Source organism: Pleurodeles waltl, chromosome 7 (assembly GCF_031143425.1).
Source record: "Pleurodeles waltl isolate 20211129_DDA chromosome 7, aPleWal1.hap1.20221129, whole genome shotgun sequence".
Classification (NCBI taxonomy): domain Eukaryota; kingdom Metazoa; phylum Chordata; class Amphibia; order Caudata; family Salamandridae; genus Pleurodeles; species Pleurodeles waltl.
In genome coordinates, this window is record NC_090446.1 from 1,275,812,262 (window position 1) to 1,275,824,422 (window position 12,161).

The 12,161-nt window shown below is 41.8% G+C and overlaps 1 protein-coding gene across 1 annotated transcript in view; it reads right to left on the reverse strand.

Moving 5' to 3' along the window:
- LOC138247027 (extracellular calcium-sensing receptor-like) overlaps positions 1–12,161 on the reverse strand; it is a 148,416-nt gene that overhangs the window by 127,906 nt on the left and 8,349 nt on the right. The window lies entirely within an intron of this gene.

The window sequence follows — 12,161 nt, forward strand, 5'->3', positions numbered from 1 at the left end:
GAAATGCAAGGACTGTCATGAAGAGGAATATGAAAGATATGGGACTGAACAAATGAGAGCTGTACCTGTAATGAGGTGTTGTGCATTAGTTAAAATCTATGTCTTCCTTTAGAAGAGCAAGGAAATACAAGGCAAAATGTTACACTGAGAACGAGTCTGTCAAAATAACCATCAGTTATTTCTCAAAATTAGCCCTTTAGAAGCATTGTAAATATGTCACTTGTTAGCTGTGATCAGAAGGCTGTGGTCAAAGGAAATAAAGTCTGTTTGGGCCCAGTAAAACCTTATGTGTGAGGATCATGTATGCAGCTTCTTTTATCCATTCTATAAAAACAACAAGGAAAAGGGTGATGAAATCAAATGACGTGGTATCAGAAATCACCTGTATCTGTTAAGTGTAACATTCAAATAAGTGTTACTGATTTAGACCTTTATCGAGGGTCAACATAAAATCAACAAGACTTTAGAGTTTTAATCAGTAAATTATAGATAACATTATATCTTGAAAAACAATTTAAAAAGTGGGAAACAAAATGTCAATAGGTTAGAGCATACAAACTTAGGAGGAGACATTACTGAATTAATCAGTACATCACTTTTTGTTATATTACATTTAAAATAGAGTGCAAGGGTATAACACTTCCTTGTTTGAATGACAGCAACATCAGAGCAAATAAAATGTACATGCTTTAAGTCTTGTGTTCCTCCATAGCAGAGGTCACATATACTATCCACATTTCACAAATTGGACAATTTCTTTTTATAGAATTTCAAAGGGAAAGTACCCAAACGAAGCATTAATATTACACCTCTTATGATATGATTGAAAGACAAGAATAAATATTTTTCAGGCAGCTTAAAAACAACTATACCAGGAATAGCCTTGCACAGTTTCAGGTTCCTGCAATAAGTACTATCATTTAGATAACTTAACCTAGAGGTTGCTATAAACAAAATACAAAAATAAAAAAACCCTACTTTGAGCAGGTAACCAGGACTGTAAGTAGTCTATTGTACATTCTAGTTTGATAAAACAAACCTGGGATTAGTGTTAAAAGTAGAATCCCTTGTGCACATGTAAAATGTTTCTTGCTTCAACAAATCTCTTGAAGTGCCATCTGGTGCATGAAGAAGATTACAGGTCAACCTTAGTATACATATCATTGCTAGAGAAGCTGAACTAATTAATGCAAGTTCCATATGCAATGTGTGCATAGAAATGGCCTGACATACCAACTTTCATTTGCACAGTATCTTCCCTTCATACATAGTCAAAGGAGACTATTTATCATAGGTATGCATTCCAATGCATATGGCAGTGTAGGTAAAAGTGTAGCTTTAGAAAATTCCATTAGTGACTTAAAATGCTGTCTGCCTGATGAATTGTTTACTCTAATCAAGTATGTTAAAGTCCCATTAAGAGATGGTGTTAGCATCCTGCCAAAATAGGTATTCAGTGTCACTGTTTCAAAGGGGATTCCACCTAAATCCCAATGGGAAAAAAGGTGCTGCGTTTTCCCTTTAAATGGCATCACTTAAATTTTTTCAATGTTAATTTTCAGAAAATGTTCAAAGATAATTACATCATCTGTGTAAATCAGGACCTATATGTCTTTAGTAGAGAGACTTAGGGGACTGGAAGGTCATGCAGAAAACAATAAAAGGGCTAACACACAGCCCTGTTTCAGGAAATTTCATGTTCACATTTTTGGAGTTAGGCCTTTATCCTTGCCCATTAGAATTTTGTACCAGGTGAAAAAGTGTAGGGCAATGATCAGGCTCAACAAATTTGGTGTATTTCTAACTCAAGCAGTTTCTTTCAGAGAGGTGGTCTACCCACTTTACCAAACGCTGTTGAGAAATTGACAAAACCAGAGTACCGAATTTGAGATCTGAATACTACATACTTACAATCTGAGATTGCACAATTATCAGTTACTGAATGATTAGCTCTAAAATCCACTTGTACCAAGGAATCATACCTCTTGCTTTAGACCAATCTTTAAGATGTTCTAGGGCACAATACATGAAAAACTTTCCGACCGCGTCAAGTAAAGCGATCTGGCAATAATTTCCTGGGATCAAACAGTAATTTGTTTTATGGGTAGAACCGCTATACTTTAGGATCAAGAATACAAGGTTTGACCCATTTCATAACAATGTTCAAAAAAGGAGGTGTTAACCCCTTCTGTGCCCAGGACGTAATGGTTACGTCCTGAGGCACAATGCTGCTGTGCCCAGGATGTAACCATTATGTCCTGGGCACAGAGCCCAGAGGGAGCGCTAGCCGTCACAGAAGGGGAGCGACCCCGTAGGCAAGGGTCGCTCCCCTGGATGGGCAAATTGTATTTAGGCCATTTCTGCCTGCTTTGGGGGCAGATCGGCTGATTTTAGATCAATCTGCCCCCAAGGGGGGCAGAAACCACTATGCACCAGGGATCCTTTTTTTTTGCGCCGTCACAGAAGGGGAGCGACCCCATAGGCAAGGGTCGCTCCCCAAGGTGGGGATGGGGGGGGCAAATTTATTTTAGCCATTTCTGCCCCCGAGGGCAGATCGGCCTATTGTTATTAGGCCGATCTGCCCCCAGGGGGGGGGCAGAAACCTCTAGTCGCCAGGGCTAACTTTTTTTTTGTGTTTTTTTTTTAATTTGTTTGTTTTTTTAGAGCTGGGGAGCGACCCCTTAAGTAAGGGTCGCTCCCCGGGGTAGGCTTGGGAGGGCAAATTTATTTTAGGCCATTTCTGCCCCCCCTGGGGCAGATAGGCCTATTGTTATTAGGCTGATTCGCCCCTGGGGGGGAGAAACCTCTAGGCGCAAGGGCTAATTTTTTCTTGTGTATTTTTTTTTTGTTTCTTTCTTTTTTTAGAGATGGGGAGCGACCCCTTAGGCAAGGGTCGCTCAACTGGAGGGGCAAATTGAATTTAGGCCATTTCTGCTTGGTTTGGGGGCAGATCAGCCGATTTTAGATCAATCTGCCCCAAAGGGGGGCAGAAACCACTAGGCACCAGGGATCTTTTTTTTTGCCCCGTCACACAAGGGGAGCGACCCCGTAGGCAAGGGTCTCTCCCCGGGGGGGGGATTTATTTTAGGCAATTTCGGCCTATTGTTATTAGGCCGATCTGCCCCCGGGGGGGCAGAAACCTCTAGGCGCCAGGGCTAATTTTTTCTTGTGTATTTTTTTTTGTTTCTTTCTTTTTTTAGAGATGGGGAGTGACCCCTTAGGCAAGGGTCGCTCCCCTGGAGGGGCAAATTGTATTTAGGCCATTTTTGCTCGCTTTGGGGGCAGATCAGCCGATTTTTGATCAATCTGCCCCCAAGGGGGGCAGAAACCACTAGGCACCAGGGATCTTTTTTTTGCACCGTCACACAAGGGGAGCGACACCGTAGGCAAGGGTCGCTCCCCGGGGGGGTGGGGGAAAATGTATTTTAGGCAATTCTGCCCCCCCTGGGGGCAGAAACCTATAGGCGCCAGGGCTAAAAAACAATTGTTGTTTTTTTTTTTTGTTTGTTTGTTTTTTTAGAGATGGGGAGCGACCCCTTAGGCAAGGATCGCTCCCCTGGAGGGGCATATTGTATTTAGGCCATTTCTGCCCGCTTTGGAGGCAGATCGGCTGATTTTAGGTCAATCTGCCCCCAAGGGGGGCAGAAACCACTAGGCACCAGGGATCTTTTTTTTTGCGCCATCACACAAGGGGAGCGACCCCGTAGGCAAGGGTCGCTCCCCAGGGGGGGAGTGGGGGGGGGGATTTATTTTAGGTAATTTCGGCCTATAGTTATTAGGCCGATCTGCCCCTGGGGGGGGGAGAAACCTCTAGGCGCCAGGGCTAAAAAAAATGTATGTTTTCTTTTTTTTGTTTGTTTTTATTAGAGATGGGGAGCGACCCCTAAGGCAAGGGTCACTCCCCGGGAGGGGTGGGGGGGCAAATTTATTTTAGGCCATTTCTGCCCCTCCTGGGGGCAGATCAGCCTATTGTTATTAGGCTGATCTGCCCCCAGGGGGGGCAGAAACCTCTAGGCGGCAGGGCTAATTTTTTTTGTGTGTTTTTTATTTTGCTTGTTTGTTTTTTTAGAGATGGGGAGCGACCCCTTAGGCAAGGGTTGCTGTCCTGAAGGGGCAAATTGTATTTAGGCCATTTCTGCTTGCTTTAGGGGCAGATCAGCCGATTTTAGATCAATCTGCCCCCAAGGGGGGCAGAAACCACTAGGCACCAGGGATCTTTTTTTTTGCACCGTCACACAAGGGGAGCGACCCCGTAGGCAAGGGTCGCTCCCCGGGGGGTGGGGGAAAAATTTTTTTTAGGCAATTTCTGCCCCCCTGGGGGCTGATCGGCCTATTGTTATTAGGCCGATCTGCCCCCAGGGCGGGCAGAAACCTCTAGGCGCCAGGGCTAACTTTTTTTGGGTGTTTTTGTTTTTTGTTTGTTTGTTTTTTTAGAGCTGGGGAGCGACCCATTTGGCAAGGGTCGCTCCCCAGGGGGGGTTTGGGAGGGCAAATTTAATTTAGGCCATTTCTGCCCCCCCGGGGGCTGATCGGCCTATTGTTATTAGGCCGATCTGCCCCTGGGGGGCAGAAACCTCTAGGAGCCAGGGCTAATTTTTTCTTGTGTATTTTTTTTTGTTTCTTTCTTTTTTTAGAGATGGGGAGCAACCCCTTAGGCAAGGGTCGCTCCCCTGGAGGGGCAAATTGTATTTAGGCCATTTCTGCTCGCTTTGGGGGCAGATCAGCTGATTTTAGGTCAATCTGCCCCCAAGGGGTCAGAAACCACTAGGCAACAGGGATCTTTTTTTTGCGCCATCACACAAGGGGAGCGACCCCGTATTCAAGGGTTGGTCCCCGGGGGGGGGGGATTTATTTTAGGCAATTTCGGCCTATTGTTATGAGGCCAATCTGCCCCCGGGGGTCAGAAACCTCTAGGCGCCAGTTTTGTTTGTTTGTTTTTTTACAGATGGGGAGCGACCCATTAGGCAAGGGTCGCTCCCCTGGGGGGCAAATTTTATTTAGAGCATTTCTGCCCCCCTTTGGGGCAAATCGGCCGATTTTAGGTCAATCTGCCCCCAAGGGGGGCAGAAACAACTAGGCACCGGGGATCTTTTTTTTTGCGCCAATGTCACACAGGGGCGACCCCGTAGGCAACGGTCGCTCCCTGGAGGGGTTGGGGGGGCAAATGAATTTTAGGCCATTTCTGCCCCCCCTGTGGCCGGCTGAGCTAGAGGCCAAAATCCACAGGTAGGCACTTTGCAAAAAACACCACTGTTTTATGTGATGTGTCCACATTGTGTTTTGGGCCATTTCCTTTTGTGGGCGCTAGGCCTACCCACACAAGTGAGGTACCATTTTTATCTGGAGACTTGGGGGAATGCTGGGTGGAAGGACATTTGTGGCTCCTCTCAGATTCCAGAACTTTCTGTCACTGAAATGAGAGGAAAAAGTGTTTTTTGGGCCAGATTTTGAGGTTTGCAAAGGATTCTGGGTAACAGAACCTGGTCAGAGCCCCACAAGTCACCCCATCTTGGAGTCCCCTAGGTGTCTAGTTTTCAAAAATGCGCTGGTTTGCTAGGTTTCCCCAGGTGCCGGCTGAGCTAGAGGCCAAAATCCACAGGTAGGCACTGTTTTCTGTGAAAATATGTGGTGTGTCCACGTTGGGTTTTGGGCCATTTCCTTTAGTGGGCGCTAGGCCTACGCACACAAGTGAGGTACCAGAACGGATTCTGGGTAACAGAACCTGGTCAGAGCCCCACAAGTCACCCCATCTTGGATTCCCCTAGGTCTCTAGTTTTCAAAAATGCACAGGTATGGTAGGTTTGCCTAGGTGCCGGCTGAGCTAGAGGCCAAAATCTACAGGTAGGCACTTGGCAAAAAACACCTCTGTTTTCTGTCAAAAAATGGGATGTGTCAACGTTGTGTTTTGGGGCATTGCCTGTCGCGGGCGCTAGGCCTACCCACACAAGTGAGGTATCATTTATATCGGGAGACTTGGGGCAACGCTGGGTGGAAGGAAATTTGTGGCTCCTCTCAGATTCCAGAACTTTCTGTCACCGAAATGTGAGGAAAATGTGTTTTTTTAGCCAGATTTTGAGGTTTGCAAAGGATTCTGGGTAACAGAACCTGGTCAGAGCCCCACAAGTCACCCCATCTTGGATTCCCCTAGGTCTCTAGTTTTCAGTAATGCACAGGTTTGGTAGATTTCCCTAGGTGCCGGCTGAGCTTGAGGCCAAAATCTACAGGTAGGCACTTTGCAAAAAACACCTCTGTTTTCTGTCAAAAAATAGGATGTGTCCACATTGTGTTTTGGGGCATTTCCTGTCGCGGGCGCTAGGCCTACCCACACAAGTGAGGTACCATTTTTATCAGGAGGCTTGGGGGAACATAGAATAGCAAAACAAGTGTTATTGCCCCTTGTCTTTATCTACATTTTTTCCTTCCAAATATAAGAGAGTGTGTAAAAAAGACGTCTATTTGAGAAATGCCCTGTAATTCACATGCTAGTATGGGCACCCCGGAATTCAGAGATGTGCAAATAACCACTGCTCCTTAACACCTTATCTTGTGCCCATTTTGGAAATACAAAGGTTTTCTTGATAACAATTTTTTACTCTTTATATTTCAGCAAATTAATTGCTGTATTCCCGGTATAGAATGAAAACCCACTGCAGGATGCAGGTCATTTATTGGCTACAAGCCCTATATATCCCCGCAACCAGAAAAGTCCAGCAGACGTAACAGTATATTGCTTTCAAAGATCTGACATTGCAGGAAAAAGTTACAGAGTAAAACGTCGAGAAAAATTTTAGTTTTTTTACCTCAATTTCAATATTTGTTTTTTCAGTTGTTATTTTCTGTAGAAAACCCTTGTAGGATCTACAAAATTTACCCCTTGCTGAATTCAGAATTGTGTCTACTTTTCAGAAATGTTTCGGTTTCTGGGATCCAGCACTGGTTTCCCACCCATTTCTGTCACTGACTGAAAGGAGACTGAAAGCACAAAAATCGTAAAAATGGGGTATGTCCCAGTAAAATGCCAAAATTGTGTTGAAAAATTGTGTTTTCTAATTCAAGTCTGCCTGTTCCTGAAAGCTGGGAAGCTGGTGATTTTAGCACTGCAAACCCTTTGTTGATGCAATTTTCAGGGAAAAAACCACAAGCCTTCTTCTGCAGCCCCTTTTTCCCATTTCTTTGAAAAAAACACAATTTTCACTGTATTTTTTCTAATTTCTTGGCCTCCTTCTGGGGAACCCACAAAGTCTGGGTACCTCTAGAATCCCTAGGATGTTGGAAAAAATGGACGCAAATTTGGGGTGGGTAGCTTATGAGAACAAAAAGTTATGAGGGCCTAAGCGTGAACTGCCCCAAATAGCCAAAAAAGGCTCAGCACAGGAGGGGGAAAAGGCCTGGCAGCGAAGGGCATAAAAGCTTGCCCCAAACTTCAGGGCCCTCTTTCAGGACTTTTACCAGGATCTGGTCATAATATAAAAATTACATTGACGGGACCAATAGTATCGATAAATTATAGATTGTGGATTAAGATATATTTTAACGTTTATATGTATATAAAGAGCACATGAATATTAGTTGCTGGTAAATTTTTTGTATAAAATAAAATGTAAAAAACTTTCTATCTATGTAATTTAATTTTGGAGATTTCTGTTTACATCACCCCAAGAGAGAGTAATTAAAGGTATGTCATGGGGTTTCTCAGGGCTCCATTCTTTCCTCACTTTAATTCAATATTTATGAGACATTGCTTTCCCATCCTCTTCAGTCCTTTGGTTTTGATTTGATTAACTTATACTGACAATTCCAGTGATTTGATTAATGCTGCTGCCCATCTCAGGGACTGTCTATGAAATATTGAGTCCCAAATGTGTTGTCACTGTTTAAAAACATGTACCTTCATCATGTGTGAAGAACATGGCCGTCAAATTTTACTCTGCATTGACCAAAGCTGATCTGGTTGAGGCTATTTTTAGTTCCTGTTTATATCAACTGTGAATCTTGAAACAAATTCTATGATTGCTCTCCTTTTCTCAGAAGAACCAAATTTAAAATTATTTAGTTTTAGCATAAGTAAATTATTATTTCAACTTAATTGGATGTTCTTTCCTTTGTCAACCATATCGCCAAGTATAGCAAGATAGTAGGCAATTCATGAAAAGATTATTTTAACAAAAGACATCTAACACAGAAAACCCCCCACAAAACACATTTTATCTTCTTAAATATTTTGTTATTGTGTTTTTTTAAATACAAGTCTCCCACAACCTAAACTTTTTTTGAGTTGCTCCTACTGAGGCTGGATACATATGTTCTTGATCTGTGACTCTCTTCATGTTAGCCAAACACTTCGAGCTATGAGCATGGAAACAAGTCTCAACTTACTGCACTTGTCTGACAGTCCCATTAAAAATTTGTGTCTGGGTAACATCTTTGCACAATTATGTGGCAATTTAATATTTAACTTATCTGCACAGGATTTCAAGACTACTTTCCAGTAAAGATCTAACATGGAACATCCAAATGTAACATGAGACCATTTTCCCTTTTCTCCTGAATCAAGCCTGAATGAACTCACTGAAGGTTCAGTGTTAATCTTATTTAAAAACAAGGGAGTGCAATAAATTTACTATTTTGCATAAAATTGCATCTCACAGTAAGTGCCCCTCTTAAAACTCAAAAATATATATTTTCTTTGTTTTCCACATGTACAGTGTTAACATGAAATTCTCTTCCTTTCTTTCATTTATCAGACACTATAGTGAACATTTCTGATTCTTTTAGATTGTCAAAATAAAGTTTCCAGAAGCCAGCAGACCTCATGTTTGAGTTTCCAACTATATCTGAGATCAAGACAGTATTACAAAACTACATACCCAAGCCAATTTTGAGTAAAAAAGGATACAAAATATTATAGGATGGGGTCAGCCATTCTGTACATTTCTTAATCAATGGTTTTGGACTTGCCCAAGATCACAATGAGCCATTTATTAAAAAGGCTTGCAACTTCAAAAATAATAATAATTTGCCATATAGATATTGTGACAATTATCCAGGAATGGCTATTGTGTCATGTTTATCTCTCTAAAATGAGTAGCAGCATTTTTATATGGAATGTAAAAATTCTTTAAAAAAAAGATCTTTCTTTCTTTTCTTTGCAAGGAAGTTTCTTAAGTGATTTTGTGAGCTTCATAATACCCATAATTCTATTTTTCTCATGTACTGTAATCATCAAATAATTATCAAAATACTTATGGGAAAGATGCATGCTTGTACAAGATGGATCATGAAGATATGCATCCAAAAGTTGCAAAAACATATGTTTTCACATTCAGATGGGCTACACCTCACTCAGCTAAAGGTCCATAGAAAGTGCCAACTGATAATTTGTGAGTTATTACATATATAAATGAGGAGAACAAACTCTTAACTTCTTTGAAAAAACTATAATACAACACACATGGAACAGTGGCAAAGACAAATTTGAATAATGGCAGAACTGGCATTCTAATTAGGACTATTCTGCCAAGAATGGAAGAAGAGAGAGGATTCCATCTGGATAACAATGATTTTATTTAAAAAAAATATTGGTTTATAATTTAAATCTTAAAGGTACACTAAATATGATGTAAGATAAATCCCCAAGTAGTGCTTAGCTCTGTTATTAAATGGCCTTTCAATTTCAGTGGCTAAAATGTCTAAAGTACATTTATATAACAAACTACTCATTTTTGATTTGTTATGTTTATATACACTTAGCTTTGAAACTGTATAAACATCTTAAAAGTTCTCTCCTGTATTCCCATTTCTGGTTACAAAAATAATGTGCTGTTCTCTGCTCACAATTTACTTTAAGCCATTCTTGAAATGGAAGGGTTAATAGTTTTCTGAGCCAAATTGCTATAGCGAGAGGCTCTATGAAAAAAGCTACTAAAATCAGGGATAGTGAGCATTCCAGTCTGATTCATCAATCTACATTTAAATTGCCAATGTCTAATTAGTTCATTATTAGTCTAACCTTATCCTCTATAAATGTTGCTGAAGACCGTAGTGAGGGGAGAAAAAGCAAACATTTGTAAAATGAAAAAGCTCCTGAGGTTGAAAGCCTTCACAATGGCATGGCCCAGGAAACCAAAGCAGCTCTGGCATATTTTGTCAGACCAGTCCCCATAGGGTGCATAGCGAGTGAGCCTGCCCACTAGGTTCTACCCCCAAAAGACAATTTGGGAAAAAGTGGCAACAATGGTGCATTCTATAACATATTTTTCATTATATATTCAATTGTGTTATTTTTAAAGCTTAGTAAATGATGACCTTACAGTGCACCAGGATACAGCAATCTTTATTGGGGTTCTTCAATGATTTCCTCACCATCACCCTCTAACAGTGCCCCTAATCTCTCCGTAGCCCCTCTCTCAGACGCATATACATATTGACCCTCTGTGCTACCTTAGATGAGTCAAAACTGCCACTAGACAAAATCCTTGATCTCTCTCCAGTAGGTACATTATTCACCAGAGTTATCTTGGCACTTTTATTGTTGCTTGAAACATGTTGGATATACCAGTAACTCTGCAGTGCTTTTAAAATGACTGCACTGCTACAAAACTGTCCCCCAGAAACAAAGCAGCCCCCCACCATTCCAGCCTCCTGGGGATACACCCGATGCCTGATATGGCCAGGCTGTCCTTGTACAATGTTCAATAAAAACACTATTCCTTTAATTTGCATAGTGTTAAATTGAACATTTAAGGCTTCTATTAAGCAGTTTGTATTTTCAAACAATTGATGCACAACAATAAAACCATTTTGATCTTTATGGACCAGTTTAGCAGTGAGTCTATTTATTTTATTGGGTATTAATGTAGTAATAATTTTATAATATGAGTTCAGCAAGCTGATTAATTGATATGAATTCAAGTCTTCCAAATTTTTATCTTTTTTAAAAAACTTACCACCATAGCTATATCAAAAAATGGTGAAATATCACATCTGTTTAAACATAATTTTCCAATTTTAAAAGGATTTAAACCTTTCCTAAATGTTTTGAAAAATAAGTTTAAAAGCTTCTTCTCCACTGGCTTTCCCATTTGGCAGAGATAGAGCTACAAAGTCAAGCTCTTCAATTGTGAAGGGTTCTATTAAGCTAAGTGCTGATTCTTGAAATAGGACAGGAATAAGCAACACTTTAAGAACATTTTCCAGGTTCATTATTTGAGTTTCCCAACACTGATTATAAATATTTTTATTATGTTCAAAACCATGACCTTAATTTTATCTATATCATTAATTTTAATTTTGTTTATTGGGTAATTTTGGGCCTCCTTACGAGGCTGGCGGTCTTAAGACCGCCAGCCTCACAATGGTGGTCGGACCGCTGCAGACAGGGTGGTCTGACTGCCCCATTATGACCCTGGCAGTGCCACCACGGTCAAACCGCCAACACTGCCAGGCTGCAGCCAGCCTGTAGCCTGGCGGTCCAGGTGGTTGTAATCCGCCAGGGCAGCGCTGCCCTGGGGATTACGAGTCCCCAGCCGCCATCCTTTCCATGGCGGTAAACACCACCATGGAAAGGCTGGCGAAATGGGAGTGTCAGGGGCCCCTGCAGCTCCTGCCCTGCCCATGCGCTTGGCCCCCATGCACAGCCCTAATTCAATTACGAGCCGGCGTCAATGTTGTGGTGAGTGTTCTGCTTGGCCAGTGGGCGAAAACAATGTGTTTGCCTGTTGGCCCAGCAGAACACTCCTAATATGGCAGGAAAAAGACCTTCATTACTGGTGGTCTTTTGCCTGCAGAGGCTTTGGCGGTCCTGTGAAAGGACCGCCGAAGTCGTAATGAGGCCCATAGTGATTTAACAGTTTTTTTCAGTGGACTTCTTTGAGAACCCACTTTTTCCTGGGTTTTTCAACCCTTTTGCTGGTAGCTCCCCTCCCCCTGGCCATCTCATTCTGAGTGCTTTTTTTCACTATTTGGGGTAATTTGCACAAAGGGTTCCATAACTTTTAGTCCACATAAATTATCCATGCCAAATTTGCATCCATTTTTTCCAAACATCCTGGGCATTCTAAATACACCCAGGCTTTATGAAGTTCCTTTGACGATTGAGCATCTCACCAGGAAGAGGATCCCTAGTGGCAAGGAGTGCATAACTAATGGCCCATCTAGTCTTC